This window comes from Lethenteron reissneri, chromosome 57 (genome assembly GCF_015708825.2).
Source record: "Lethenteron reissneri isolate LAM-NWPU_2019-01 chromosome 57, ASM1570882v1, whole genome shotgun sequence".
Taxonomy (NCBI): domain Eukaryota; kingdom Metazoa; phylum Chordata; class Hyperoartia; order Petromyzontiformes; family Petromyzontidae; genus Lethenteron; species Lethenteron reissneri.
The window spans coordinates 6,493,753-6,509,732 of record NC_083835.1 but is presented as its reverse complement, the minus strand read 5'-3'; the positions used below and the strand labels follow the sequence as shown (position 1 = coordinate 6,509,732).

Sequence of the window (15,980 nt, the reverse complement as noted above, 5' to 3'; positions counted from 1 at the left end):
GCAATGCACGCTCTCTCCCCTGTCTTCATGGGAATAACATCCTTTATTTAACCATGGCCAGTCGCCCATTGGGATTCATTACTGCGCTGCCGCCGCTGCTGCTGCAGTGTGTGTGTGTGTCATTGTTGTGTGTGTGTGTTTGTGTGTAGGCGTGCGCGCGCGTGCGTGTGTGTCATTGTTGTGTGTGTGTTTGTGTGTAGGTGTGCGCGCGTGTATGTGTGTCATTGTTGTGTGTGTTTGTGTGTAGGTGTGCGCGCGCGTGTATGTGTGTGTCATTGTTGTGTGTGTGTTTGTGTGTAGGTGTGCGCGCTTGTGTGCGTGTGTGTCATTGTTGTGTGTGTGTTTGTGTGTAGGTGTGTAGGTGTGCGCGCGCGTGCGTGTGTGTCATTGTTGTGTGTGTGTAGGTGTGTAGGCGTGCGCGCGCGTGCGTGTGTGTCATTGTTGTGTGTGTGTTTGTGTGTAGGTGTGCGCGCGTGTATGTGTGTGTCATTGTTGTGTGTGTGTTTGTGTGTAGGTGTGTAGGTGTGCGCGCGCGTGCGTGTGTGTCATTGTTGTGTGTGTGTTTGTGTGTAGGTGTGCGCGCTTGTGTGCGTGTGTGTCATTGTTGTGTGTGTGTTTGTGTGTAGGTGTGCGCGCGCGTGCGTGTGTGTCATTGTTGTGTGTGTGTTTGTGTGTAGGTGTGCGCGCGCGTGCGTGTGTGTCATTGTTGTGTGTGTGTTTGTGTGTAGGTGTGTAGGTGTGCGCGCGCGTGCGTGTGTGTGTCATTGTTGTGTGTGTGTTTGTGTGTAGGTGTGCGCGCGCGTGCGTGTGTGTCATTGTTGTGTGTGTGTTTGTGTGTAGGTGTGCGCGCGTGTATGTGTGTGTCATTGTTGTGTGTGTGTTTGTGTGTAGGTGTGTAGGTGTGCGCGCGCGTGCGTGTGTGTCATTGTTGTGTGTGCGTTTGTGTGTAGGTGTGCGCGCTTGTGTGCGTGTGTGTCATTGTGTGTGTGTGTTTGTGTGTAGGTGTGCGCGCGCGTGCGTGTGTGTCATTGTTGTGTGTGTGTTTGTGTGTAGGTGTGCGCGCGCGTGCGTGTGTGTCATTGTTGTGTGTGTGTTTGTGTGTAGGTGTGTAGGTGTGCGCGCGCGTGCGTGTGTGTGTCATTGTTGTGTGTGTGTTTGTGTGTAGGTGTGTAGGTGTGCGCGCGCGTGCGTGTGTGTGTCATTGTTGTGTGTGTGTTTGTGTGTAGGTGTGTAGGTGTGTAGGTGTGCGCGCGCGTGTATGTGTGTGTCATTGTTGTGTGTGTGTTTGTGTGTAGGTGTGTGCGCGCGTGCGTGTGTGTGTGTGTCTCTCTGTATGTGTCAATGTATCTGTTTTTGTGTAGGTGTGTGTTTGTCTGTGTGTGTGTTGTCTGTGTGTGTGTCTCTGTATGCGTCAATGTGTCTGTCTTTGTGTAGGTGTGTGTGTTTGTCTGTGTGTTGTCTGTGTGTGTGTCTTGTATGTATCAATGTGTCTGTCTTTGTGTAGGTGTGTGTGTTTGTCTGTGTGTGTGTGTCTCTGTATGTGTCAATGTGTCTGTCTTTGTGTAGGTGTGTGTGTTTGTCTGTGTGTGTGTTGTCTGTGTGTGTGTCTCTGTATGCATCAATGTGTCTGTCTTTGTGTAGGTGTGTGTGTTTGTCTGTGTGTGTGTGATGTCTGTGTGTGTGTCTCTGTATGTGTCAATGTGTCTGTCTTTGTGTAGGTGTGTGTGTGTCTCTGTATGTGTTAATGTGTCTGTCTTTGTGTAGGTGTGTGTGTTGTCTGTGTGTGTGTTGTCTGTATGTGCATTTGTGTGGGAGCGGTGGTGCAGCGGTTAGCGCGCTGCGCTATGAACCCAGCGACACGAGTTCGATTCCCGCTCACGGCCAACACCAGTGACGATTATTTCTAGATTTGAAGCTTTCGTGACTGCACTGATTCATATTCTTGGGTTGTTTTATCATATCAAAGGTATATTTAGTGATTTTTATTTTATTTGTATTTTACTTTTATTAATTTTAATTTTTTACCTACGTGACTTTACCGAAAAAACCTAAGAATACCAGTGACGATTGTCTGAACCGGTCCTGGGCCTCCCCTAGGTCGACTCAGCCTCAAATGAGTACCTGGTGCGGTGTGTAAACATTGCCACTAGGGAAACAAAGGCGGTCGGGCGTGGTGCTGGCCACCCACCCCCTCGTGTACCGTGCCGGTTCTAGGTGCTCGCTAACAGCACTTGCCCCTACAGTCTGTTAAGGCTACACGGGGGATCTTAGTCATTTTTGGCTGCGTCTGTGCCTGTCTGTGTCACTGTGTGTGTCACTGTGTGTGTCCGTGTCTCTGTCTGCGTCTCTGTGTATGCAGAGCAGCAGCGTAGCGGTTGGCCACCCGAGTTCGATCCCTGCTCGTGGCCAGTGTCTAAAACGTCGCGACTCGGGAGACAAAGGCGGCCGGGCGTGGTGCTGGCCACCCACCCCCTCGTGTGCCCGTGCCGGCCTTCATAGACGCTCGCTAACAGCACTTGCCCCTGCAGCCTGCCACAGGCTACACGGGGGATATTTGCCTTTATCTTTGTACATTCTCTGTTGTGTGCGTCATTGCACGTGGGTGTTTCACGTCACTCTCTTTCTCGAGTAGTGCGTGGGTTATAAACGTCAGCAGTGGAGAGACAAAGGCGGACGGGCGTGGTGCTGGCCACCCAACCCACCCCCCTCGTGTGCCACAGGTGACGGCCTTCAATTGGTTGCTGCCCGTTAACAACAGCACTTGCCCTACAGTCTGCTAGAGGCTACGCGGGGCACCTTTGTCTCGTGTGGAGGTGCGTGGGGCTGCGTGAGAGATGTCACCTGTCACGCGCCAAAGGCAAATGCCCCCCGGGTAGCCTCGGCAGACTGCAGGGGCAAGTGCTGCTCGAGGGGGCGGGTGGGGTGACCAGCACCATCTTTGTCCCCCCCAGTGGCGATGATTTTTTGTTGTTGTTACACACGGCACTAGAAAACAATTTGAGGCTGAGTCGACCTAGGGGAGGTACACCCACCCCCTCGCGCGCCGTGCCGGCCTTCATAGGCGCGACTCGCTCACAACATTTGCCCCCAATATTCTATTCCCTTAAGGCTGTACGGGGGATCTTTGTCTTTGCCTCGTTTGGTGGGCGCAGGGGGAGCGGTGGCGCAGCGGTTAGCGCACTGCGGCACGAACCCGGCCACGCGAGTTCGACTCCCGCTCACGGCTAACATCAGTGGCGAATATCTCAACCGGTCCTAGTCTTTAATGAGTACCTGCTGCTGCGTTCAAGCGACAAACAAAAACACATCAGCACTTGGGGAGACAACCCCGCACCCCACGTGTGCCGTTCAGTATATTTTGATACTGGCAAAGGAGGTCCCATGATGTAGCTGCTCACCCCGAGCTTTCATTACTCTGGTAGTTGCGTTGTCTTTGAACTTTGCGCCTTTTGGCGTCATCTGGTCGAACACCACATGAGACTAGGCTCTAAAGAAAGCTGTCTCTGGTGTGGACCAATCAGTTTCAAAGACAATGCATACATTATCAGAGTATTGTTTTTTGTTTGCATTTGACTGCAAGTATTGTGGTTAATGTAAACATGATTCCTTGCAAAAGGTGTCAGTTTTGTTGCCGAAAAAAAGGGAAAAACCCTATTAGCGCTTGCTTTGTTGACGTGTGTGCTGTGTGTTAAGTAGGTCCATTGCCTGAAACGTTGTCTGCTATTAGTTGTTGATATTGTTGCCTGTGCAGCAGTAGCAGCAGCGGCAGCATCGCCAACGAAATCATCGCAATATTTCGGTTTGTAAACCGGTTTCACTCTCGCAGCCACGTGGTTACCGGTTTTGCAACGACAACAAACACGTTTTGAGAACGGAGCGCCAGAGAGACGCAGACAGATCTTAACATTAACGTGAAATCAGGTGGCCGTGCGTCGTGGATGTACTGGTGAGTGACCAGCACCATCTCAGTGTCTCTCTCTCTATATATAACAAGTATAACCCGTAAAAACAAAGTTTTTCACTATAAATCCTTTATATGCGTGGCGGCTAGAGTCCTCTCGTCCTCTTGCTTGAGATGGCTGCCACCTATGGGTCAGATGATTGCATGGCAGCATTAAGCAATTGGTAATTAAATATAATATTTTTGTCCTAAAAAGTGTAAAATTTTATATCACGAACATTAATTGTCACGCACAACGAGTCTGTGTAGAAAATGTCAGCTCGATTGGATCACGGGAAGTGGGTTAAAAAACGACCGAAAGATTTGCACGGTCCTAAGCAAGCAAGCAAGCATGCAAGCAAGCAAGCGAACTTAATATAAAGGATTTAAAAAAAACGTATCATTATTTCACGATAACAATTCTAATTTGATCTCATGCAAAATTATTAAACGCATGTTTACCTGCCCGCATTATGTGACTGCTAATCATCAGCGCCGTTAAGCGACAACCCTGAATTAGGCCTCCCACGTAATTACGTTGTCAAACACGCAAAGCATTGGCCGTACGACGTCACCCCGGTTAACGCCGTCTCGATTAACGCTCACCAACCCCAGGAGCGAGTCTTCAGCGCTAAGCGACGTCTGTGTGTGTGTGTGTATCAGAGGTACCCGATACCCGTACCCTACCCGATACCCGGCTACCCGTAACCGGCCGGGTACGGGTACGGGTAACCGTTTGCGACCCTGGTGCGGCCGGGTACGGGTACGGGTAGGCCGTGAGTCACTGGTGAGTCACCGTTTGTCACTCATTTCCCAACGTCTTGTCTCTTCTCACAATTCAAGTTCCTAGAATCAACCCACCCGCGCCTGCAACATGGCTTCATCCCAGAGGTCGCAATCAGGTACCCGATACCCGTACCCTACCCGTACCCGGCCGGGTATGGGTAGGGTACCCGTTTGCGACCCTGGTGCTGCCGGATACGGCTACTGGCAAGGAATCAGAACCCGTTTGCGACCTCTGGTGTGTATATCGGCCTCTGTGGAGGAGGCTCGTGAAGGACGCTGCTACTGGGCAGTTGGAGGCAGTCGCCCTCCAACAACAACGAAAGGCGGAGGAGCGACGCTCACAACAACGAGCGGAGCGCCGGGTGGCTAAAGCACAGCAAGTTGGCACAGTAGGGGGCACAGATGGTGCATCAGCCAATCATCTCGGACATCTCGGTCAGTCGACCCGTGGCACCTGCTGGGTCTGCCCCGTGACCTCCTGCCAGCGGGCGTTCGACACTTCACGTGGTAGCCTCAAGGTGCACATGGCCTGGCACAAGCGTCGTGGTGTAGCCCAAGTGTCAGCAGAATGGACGGGGCAGCTGATCTTAAAGTGAGTGGTGGTTGTAGGGTGAAACGACGGCGGTGGTGGTGGGTTTCCACCAATTAAAGTTCTGCCAGGTCTAAAATAGGAAACATTACAGCCAGTTATGACTGTAACTGGCTGATAATGTCCTTCCAGTGATTGCTGAGTTTGTACCCATCTTCTCGGTTGAAATTGTGTCTATGTCTGTATATATGGATGGCTTCATGAACGAATCTTTGTTGATAGCCAGTGGGTTTGCAAAGCACCTTCGTATTAAAGAAATCTATTTCGTGTGAGCCCACCAGCATTGAAACAATGATCAGCCACGGCCGAGGTATTGGTCCTACCGTGTTTCAGATCCGCCTTGTGTTCACGAACACGGTCCGAGACATGTCGCTTAGTTTTCCCAATGTAACTACTGCCCCAGACACAGCTTAGTTTGTAGACGCCGGGGTATTGCATGTCAGGGATCATATCCTTCACAGATGGGATCAAATCACGAATTGCATGTACTGTGTTAAATCAAACCTGGATCTTGTGTTTGTTCATGATTTTGGAAATATTTTTGGTGACCCCTGCTCTGTCTGGCAAGGTGATGGTTTTGATTAGGTCCTCAGATGGTTCTTTCCCGACGGTTGGAGTGATAGCTTTACGGATTGTCAGAATATCCATTCGTCTTGCGAGCTTAGGTGTACGTGCTCCAGTTCACTGGTTAGGTGATGATGGTCAGAAATGCATCGAGCTCTATGGTGTAGAGTTTTGATGAAGGAATTCTTCTGGGATGGATGGTGGTTGGAGTCAGGTTTTAGGTCGGCATCCGTTTGGGTGGCTTTCCTGTAGACAGTGTCCCATTGAGCCATCTGGTCTCTTTTCGATTAAAACATCCAAGAATGGTAGCTTGCCATCTGTTTACACCTCCATAGTGAATTTGATGGCTGAGTATGTGGAATTGATGTGGTTGAGGAATTGGTTCAGAGCTGGTCGGCCATGTGGCCAGATGACAAACGTGTCATCTACGTACCTCTTCCACAAGGACGGACGTAGAGTGGATGCCTGGATGGCGTTTGTCTCAAAATGTATCCATGAAAACATTGTCTACAACCGGAGAAAAGGGAGAACCCATTGGGGTACCTTCAACTTGTCTGTAGAAAATTTTACATACAATTATAGCTACATACTATTAACATTCCTTTCCTTTGTTAATGCTACTCCCTGCACCCTCCCTTGGTGCTGCTGATCCTGCATAATGCATGGCCATAATATGACTTTGAAACCCCCCCGCCCACCTCCTACGCATTTCCCATGAATATGCTAAATTCCTCTTGATATGCACCTTCTTTTGTCAAGGCGCTCTTCTCCACCTCCAACCCAGCTTATATATAAGCTCCTAGCTTGGCACTGCCTCATTCTTCACATGAAGACGGCTGCTTGCGTTGTAGCCGAAACGTCGTGAGAATTATTTTCTTTTATTATGTTTTATTTTTATTATTTTATTACTTCCCTTCTACGTGACTTTACCGAAAGAACCAAGAAGTTGTTTGTAGAAAGTTCCATTCCAGGTGAAGTAAGTGTTGGTGAGACAGTGTCTCCCCAGGGGCGGTACATCAGCATTCAGTCCTTGTTGGACCAAATCCTCAATGATTGCAATGGTGTCAGGCACAGGAACTTTGATAAACAAAGAGACTACATCGAAACTAACGAGCAAATCACCTGGAGATAGTGAGATGTCCTTAATTAACGATACCAAGTGAGCCGAGTTAAGTACAGCAGAGGCGGTCTTACCAGTGAATTGTTGTAAGGTCTCAGACAGAAATCGGGCCAGTTTGTAGGTGGGGTGAGTCAATGGTGGAGACGATAGGACGAAGGGGTGTCCATTCTTTATGGGTTTTTGATAAGCCATACATCTGGGTGGTCTAGCAGCAGAGGGTTTGAAGGAAAACCGTTTGGATGGTTCGATCAAAGATGTGGAATCAATTCTAGATTTGAAGCTTTCGTGACTGCAAGGATTCATATTCCTAGGTTTTTTTCGGGAAAGTCACGTAGGTACAACATCAAAATTAATGAAAATAAAATAAAATAAAACAAAAATCACGACGTTTGTGTTGCCTCCGAAACGTCGTGATTTTTGTTTTATTTTATTTTATTTTCATTAATTTTTATGTTTTACCTACGTGACTTTACCGAAAAAACCTAGGAATATGTGGAATCAGTGATGATATTGTTGGTTTTCGTAACGAGGCTGTTGGTGAGATCTCTTTTAATTTTTGTATAAGCTACCATCATTAAGTAGGTCCTGATTGTTGTTATTGTATGTGGGTTTGTCCATGATGACCGTGACATTGCCCTTGTCGGCTGAGAGGATGACATTTACTCACTCTCCAACACATTTACTCTCCAACACACCGGGGGTGCTGAAGTAGTCACGAATTGGCACGTTCTGTTTACGTGACAAACCCATTACGTGGTGGTTTAGTAACTGCAGCTACATACTATTAACATTCCTTCCCTTTGTTAATGCTACCACCTATCCCCTTCCTTTGATGTTGCTAATCCTGCATAATGCATGGGCATAATATGAATTTGAAACCTCCCCGCCCACCTCCTACGCATTTCACAATATCTGCTAAATTCCTCTTGATATGCAAATTATTTTGTCAAGGCGCTCTTCTTCCCCCCCTCCAACCCAGCTTAAATATACGCTCCAAGCTTGGTGGTGTTTCATTCTTCACCTGAGGACGGCTGCTTGCGTTGTGGCCGAAACGTCGTGAGAATTATTTTATGATGTTTTATTATGTGATTATATTATTACTTCCCTTCTACGTGATGACTTTACCGAAAGAACCAAGAAGTGAAACCCCTTACTAATTGGCTGCGTCGGGTGGTGGCGGGTTCAACGACACAACAATTATATATTTACGCGATCACCCCCCCCCCCCCCCCCGCTGCAGTGAACAACAACAACAACGCTGTCCCACCCATCACCCTCCTATGACCCTGTCTGCCTTCATAGCTGCTGCTGCTGCTGGAACTATGCGGACAGCACTTGCCCCAACAGTCTGTTAATGCTAAATTTGCCTGTGTGTATATATATGAACATGTTGTTTTAACAACAACAACAACAACAACCCTGTTCCACCCATCACCCTCCTGTGACCCTGTCGGCCTGCATAGCTGCTGCTGCTGCTGCTGCTGGAACGAATCGGACAGCACTTACCCCAACAGTTAATGCGAAATCTGCCTGTGTGTGTGAACATTTCTATGTTGATTTAACAACAACTAGAACAACCCTTTCCTTGGAATTAAACGTAGCAGGCTTGAGGGAAGCGGCCCTCCGCGGGCACAGATAGACATACAGATAGACAGATAGACACACAGACAGAGAGACAGAGAGACAGACAGGCAGAGAGACAGAGAGACAGACAGACAGACAGGGAGACAGACAGACAGACAGATAGACAGATAGATAGACACACAGAGAGACAGAGAGAGACAGACAGAGAGACAGACACACAGACAGAGAGACACACAGACAGACAGAGAGACAGACAGACACACAGACAGTGAGACAAACACACCGACAGAGGGATAGAGAGACAGATACACAGACAGAGAGACACACAGACAGAGAGACAGACAGACAGAGAGACAGACACACAGACAGAGAGACAGACAGACACACAGAGAGACAGAGACAGAGAGACAGACAGACAGACAGAGAGACAGAGAGACAGACAGAGAGACACACACACAGACAGACAGAGAGACACACAGACAGACAGACAAACAGACAGACAGACAGACACACAGACAGAGAGACAGACACACAGACAGACACACAGACAGAGAGACAGACACACATACAGACAGAGAGACAGAGAGACAGACACACAGACAGACAGACACACAGACAGAGAGACATACACACAGACAGAGAGACAGACACACAGACACACAGACAGACACACAGACAGACACACAGACAGAGAGACAGACACACATACAGACAGAGAGACAGAGAGACAGACACACAGACATACCGACAGAGAGACAGACACACAGACAGACACACAGACATACAGACAGACAGAGAGACAGACACACACACAGACAAACAGACAGACAGACAGACCTCGTGCAGTGAGCACTACCCTGGCGATTGATCATGGCTCTCATTCAAGGACGGACCGGGAACTGGATTTGAATTCCACCGGCAGGGCCAGCACGGCTCGGCTCTGCAGTGGAAAGTTCCACTACCACAAGGCACAGCCAAAGGTACCCCCCACTGCCCAACTGCGTAGCCTCGGGGCAAGTGCTGTTAGCGATCAGCAGCAGCGGCATCACCTGTGAAGGCCGCCAAACGGAACACGTTGAGGCGGGATGGGTGGTACAGCCACCACCGCGCCCGGCCGCCTTTGTCTTCCCCCCAGTACAAAAACCCAGGGGGAGTCTGCCTGTGTTGGAACACTGTCGGGGGCAAGACCAGTTCAGATAATCGTCACTTGCGTTGGCCGTGAATATGAATCGAAATCGGGCTCTAATGCAACCACCACTCCCCATACAGGGAGACAGATGGGGGGGGGGGGGGGGGTGTTAGATATGCAGAGATGATTGATACAGCGAGATAGATCGATGCCGAGGGAACGACAGATTAGACACAGAGCTGCAGAGATATGGAGAGATACTGAAAGAGAGAGAGAGAAATACAGAGATACCTAACGAGGCAGATGGAGATACCGAGAGAGAGAGACACACAGAGATAGACACACACAGAGACTCATAGAGACACACAGAGACTCATACAGATACACAGATATAGATAGAGACACACAGATACAGAGACACACAGAGACACACAGAGACACACAGACACACACAGACACAGATACACAGAGAGACACACAGACACACACAGAGACACACAGAGACACAGATACACACAGAGACACAGAGACACACAGAGACACACATAGACACACAGAGACACATAGAGACACATAGACACACACAAAGACACACAGAGAGACACAGAGACACAGAGACGCACAAAGACGCACAGAGACGCACAGAGACGCACAGAGATACACAGAGACACACAGAGACACACAGAGATACACAGACACACACAGAGACACACAGAGACACACAGAGATACACAGAGACACACAGAGACACACAGAGAGACACAGAGACACAGAGACGCACAGAGACACACAGAGATACACAGAGACACACAGAGACACAGATACACACACAGAGACACACAGAGAGACACAGACACAGAGACACACAGAGACACAAATAGACACACAGAGACACACAGACACAGAGACACACAGAGACACAAATAGACACACATAGACACACACAGATACATAGAGACACACAGAGACATACACAGAGACACACAGAGAGACACAGAGACACACAGAGACACACAGAGATACTGTATATATATAGAGATGTGTACAGAGATAGCGATGCACACATCCTATCGGTCGATGGTGTAGAGAGTGATTCCGTACACACACAATGTGCCATGAAGCAGGGGCATTGCCCGAAACGTCACATTATAGATATTCTTTTTTCCTTTCAAGGCCGCAACGTTAGTATTAAGTAACACGTTACATACGCACTGGGAGGGGTAAGTGCTGTTAGCGAGCACCTATTAAGGCCGGAGCGGTACACACCCCCCCCCCACCAGATGTTAAGGCTGAGTCGACCTAGACGGAAGCCGCCTATGACCCGTTCGGATATTTATCCACCAGCGGTGGTTGTCCGCGAGCTGGAATCGAACTCCGTTGTCCGGGGGCTCCGTAGCGCTAACCGCAGCGCGCTAACCGCTGCGCCACCGTTCCGCCCACGCAACGCAAAGGCAAAGGTCCCCCGTGTAGCCTCAGCAGACTGCCGGGGCAAGAGCTGCTAACGAGAAGGCCGGCACGAGGTGGTGGGGTTGCCAGCCGCCGTGCCCGGCCGCCTTTGTCTCCCCTCCCCCCCCCCTAATTTTGAGGCCGAGTCGACCTAGGGGAGGCCCACGACCGGCCCCGGATGATTTGTCAGTGGCGACTTTGGGGGGCCCGTGAGCTGGAATTCGAACTCGGATCCGTCGCCCGGGGGGGGGGGGGGGGGGGGGGGGGCTCCGTAGCGCAGCGCGGCGCTAACCGCGGCGCCACCGCTCCTCCTACGCAAGGCGAAGGCAAAGCTGCTCCTGGTAGCCTTAGCAGACTGTTGGCAAAGTGCTGTTAGCGAGCGCCTATTACGGCCTTTATCTCCACCCACCCAGGTATTGCGTAAGTCTCACAATCAACCTCCAAGCGTCGACGACCAATCATCAAACCACGACTACCGAGGTCGATAAAATCACGGTACCAATTTTCGATTTTTAAGCTTTCGTGACTGCAGGGATTCATCTTCTTGGTTCTTTCGGTAAAGTCACGTAGAAGGGAAGTAATAAAAATAATAAAAATAAAACATCATAAAATAATTCTCACGACGTTTCTGAAGACGGCTGCTTGCGTTGTGGCCGAAACGTCGTGAGAATTATTTTATTATGTTTCATCATTTTATTATTTTATTATTTTCCTTCTACGTGACTTTACCGAAAGAACCAAGAAGATCTAGATACCACTTTGCTGCTTGCCGTCACCGATATGATGGACCCCCCCCCCTCCTCCTCCCTCCCTCCCGGCAAGGGAATGTGGAATTGCCACCACGGGTGGGGCTGGCTCGGGGTATCAGGCGCTTCGAGATGACCACCACGGCGTAGCCCGGAGCGGTGGTGCAGGTAGCGTTGGGGAGACAAAGGCGGCCGGGCCTGTTGTTGTTGGTTACACCCCACACACACACCCCTTGCCCGCGCCCCACAACAATCTGCTGAGGCTACACGGTGGAGGAGGGCGCCTTTGTCTGTGCACGTGTCTCGTACACAACACGTGCGTGTGTGTGTGTGTGCACGTGTGTGTGTGTGCACGTGAGTGCGTGTGTGTGTGTGCACGTGTGTGTGTGTGTGTGCACGTGTGTGTTGTGCGTGTTTGTGTGTGCACGTGCGTGTGTGCGTGTGTGTGTGTTGTGCGTGTGTGTGTGTGCACGTGCGTGTGTGCGTGTGTGTGTGTTGTGCGTGTGTGTATGTGTCTCGTACACACGGCGTCCTGCTGTGTGCGTGTGTGTGCGTGTGTGTGTACGTGCGTGTGTGTGTGCACGTGTGTGTGTGTTGTGCGTGTGTGTGTGTGCACGTGAGTGCGTGTGTGTGTGTGTTGTGCGTGTGTGAACACGCGCGTGTGTATGTGTCTCATACACACGGCGTCCTGCTGTGTGTGTGCACGTGCGTGTGTGTTTGCGTGTGTGTGCACGTACGTGTGTGTGTTGTGCGTGTGCGTGTTGTGCGTGTGTGTGTGTGTGCACTTGCGTGTGTGTGTGTGCGCGTGTGTGTGCACGTGTGCGTGTGCGCGCGCGCGTGTGTGCGCGCGCGTGTGTGTGTATGTGCACGCGCGTGTGTGTGTGTATCAGATGTGTGTGTGTGTGCACGTGTGTTTGCGTGTGTATGCTCGTACGTCTGTGTGTTGTGCGTGTGCGTGTGCACTTGCGTGTGTGTGTGCGCGTGTGCGCGCGCGTGTGTGTGTGCACTTGTGTGTGTATGTGCACGCGCGTGTGTGTGTGTATATCAGATGTGTGTGTGTGTGTGCACGTGTCTCGTACACACGGTGTCCCGCTGTGTGTGTGTGTGTGCACTTGTACGTGTGTGCAAGCGTGTGTGTGTGCACGCGCGTGTGTGTGTATGTTGTGCGTGTGCACGTGTGTGTGTGTGCACGTATGTGTGTGTGTGTTGTGCGCGTGTGTGTTGTGCACGTGTGTGTGTGTGTGTGCACGTGTGTGTGTGCACGTGTGTGTGCACGTGTGTGTGTGTGCACGCGCGTGTGTGTGTGTGTTGTGCACGTGTGTGTGTGCACGCGTGTGTGTGTGTGCACTTGCTTGCGTGTGTGTGTGCACGTCTGTGTGTGCACGTGTGTGTGTGCGTGTGTGTGCACGTGTGTGTGTCTGTGCACTTGCGTGTGTGTGCACGCGTGCGTGTGTGTGTGCACGTGTGTGTGTGTGTGCGCACTTGCGTGTGTGTGTACGCGTGAGTGTGTGTGTGCACTTGCGTGTGTGTGCGTGTGTGTGTGCACGTGTGTGTGTGCACGTGTGTGTGTGCACGTGTGTGTGTGCGCACTTGCGTGTGTGTGTACGCGTGAGTGTGTGTGTGCACTTGCGTGTGTGTGCGTGTGTGTGTGCACGTGTGTGTGTGCACGTGTGTGTGTGCGCACTTGCGTGTGTGTGTACGCGTGAGTGTGTGTGTGCACTTGCGTGTGTGTGCGTGTGTGTGTGCACGTGTGTGTGTGCGTGTGTGCACTTGCGTGTGTGTGCACGCGTGCGTGTGTGTGTGCACGTGTGTGTGTGTGTGCGCACTTGCGTGTGTGTGCGTGTGTGTGTGCGTGTATGTGTGCACGTGTGTGTGTGTCTGTGCACTTGCGCGTGTGTGCACGCGTGCGTGTGTGTGTGCACGCGTGCGTGTGTGTGTGCACGTGTGTGTGTGCACGTGTGTGTGTGCGTGTATGTGTGCACGTGTGTGTGTGCGTGTGTGTGCGTGTGTGTGTGTGTGCGTGTGCGCACTTGCGTGTGTGTGCACGCGTGCGTGTGTGTGTGCACTTGCGTGTGTTTGCACGCGCGTGTGTGTGCACGCGTGCGTGTGTGCACGTGTGTGTACGCGTCTGTGTGCACGTGTGTGTGTGTGTGTGCGCGTGTGTGTGTGCACGTGTGTGCACATGTGTGTGTGTGCACGCGTGTGTGTGTGTGCACTTGCTTGCGTGTGCGTGTGTGCACGTGCGTGTGTGCGCGTGCGTGTGTGCACTTGCGCGTGTGTGTGCACGTGTGTGTGCGCTCGCGTGTGATTCAAAATCCGCGCAGCTCACCTGCGAATCGCGTTTTCAGAGTCGTCCAAACTGCGCGTACCATCCTGACGTGTGCCGAGCAGAGCCACTCGGCCACCTACTCCTCAGAGCAAGCGCCCACTCAGCAAGATCATCACCTTCCCAGTCAGATGTCGGGGGTCCTCATCAGCTGCTCATCCAGGCACTCAGTTAGCAGTGTCACTCACGCGGCCCTCTGGCGCCGAATCGTACGCTGAGCGCAGGCATTCGTGTGAATGCTCAATCGGAGAGTCGGGTGACTCAGGCAGGTAGTCGTCGGTCAACCTCGCAGGCAGGCGAACAGGCAGGGCGAGATAGTCACAGGGGCAGGCGGGCAGGCTGGCTCGTGGATTGATAGGCAGGCAAGCCAGACAGGCATATTGACAGTCAGTCAAATGGTCGGGCGGGCAGTCAGTGAGTCGGCCAGTCGTACAATTAGTCAGGCGGTTAGTCAGACGGTCAGTCAGGCAGTCAGTCCGGTGATCGGAGGATCAGACGGTCAGTCAGACGATCAGTCAGACAGTCAGCCAGTCGAACAATCAGTCAGTCAGTCGGACAAGCAGTCAACCAGTTGAGGAATCAGACGGTCAGTCAGACAGTCAGTCAGTCGAACATTCAGTCAGTCAGTCAGTCGAACAATCAGCCAGTCAGTCGAGGAATCAGACAGTCAGTCAGACAGTCAGCCAGTCGAACAATCAGTCAGTCAGTCGAACAATCAGTCAACCTTCCGAGGAATCAGACGGTCAGTCAGACGGTCGTTCGGTCAGTCCGCCAGTCGGCCAGTCCGTCAGTCGGCCAGTAGCTCCTTAGTCGTCCAGTCCGTCAGTCGGCCAGTCCGTCAGTCGGCCAGTCCGTCAGTCGGCCAGTCGCTCCTTAGTCGGCAGGAGTCCGTCTCGCGGGCGACTCGAGGGCGCAGAGATTCTGAAGGGCATCGTGTGTGCGGGAGAGAGAGAGAGAGAGGTCTGTTCACGAACGCTCTCCCCCCCTTTCACGCTCTCCCCCCCTTCTCCCCCTCTCCCCCTCTCTCACCCCTCTCTCTCTCCCCCCCCTCTCACGCTCTCTCCCCCCCTCTCACGCTCCCCCCCCTTCTCCCCTTCTCCCCCTCTCTCACCCCTCTCTCTCCCCTCTCTCTCCCCCCTCTCTCTCCCCCCCTTCTCCCCTCTCTCACCCCTCTCTCTCCCCCTCTCTCCCCCCTCTCTCTCCCCCCCTTCTCCTCCTCTCCCCCTCTCTCCCCCCTCTCTCTCCCCCCCTTCTCCCCCACCTCTCCCTCTCTCTCCCCCCTCTCTCCCCCCCTCTCCACGCTCCCCCCCCCTCTCCCCCCGCTCCCTTCCCCCCCCCCCTCTCACGCTCTCCTCCCCCCCTTCTCCCCCTCTCCCCCTCTCCCCCTCTCTCTCCCCCCCTTCTCCCCCTCTTCTCCCTCTCTCCCCCCCCCCCTTCTCCCCCTCTCCCCCTCTCTCACCCCTCTCTCCCCCTCTTCCTCCCCCTCGTTCGCCCTCTCTCTCCCCCCCCCTCTCACGCTCTCTCCCTCTCTCACCCCTCTCTCTCCCCCCCTTCTCCCCCTCTTCTCCCTCTCTCTCCCCCCCCCCCTTCTCCCCCTCTCCCCCTCTCTCACCCCTCTCTCTCCCCCCCTTCTCCCCCTCTTCTCCCTCTCTCTCCCCCCCCCCCTTCTCCCCCTCTCCCCCTCTCTCACCCCTCTCTCTCTCCCCCCCCTCTCACGCTCTCTCTCCCCCCCTTCTCCCCCCTCCCCCTC

General features: G+C 52.3%; 1 protein-coding gene across 1 annotated transcript in view; it reads right to left on the bottom strand.

Moving 5' to 3' along the window:
• Positions 1 to 15,160, bottom strand: part of LOC133357294 (SLIT and NTRK-like protein 5) — an 80,520-nt gene extending 65,360 nt beyond the window's left edge. The window contains exon 1 of the mRNA XM_061575167.1: positions 14,234 to 15,160. The gene's annotated coding sequence lies outside the window, so the exon portion shown is untranslated. The remainder of the gene's footprint in view (positions 1 to 14,233) is intronic.
• Positions 15,161 to 15,980: the final 820 nt, after the last annotated feature.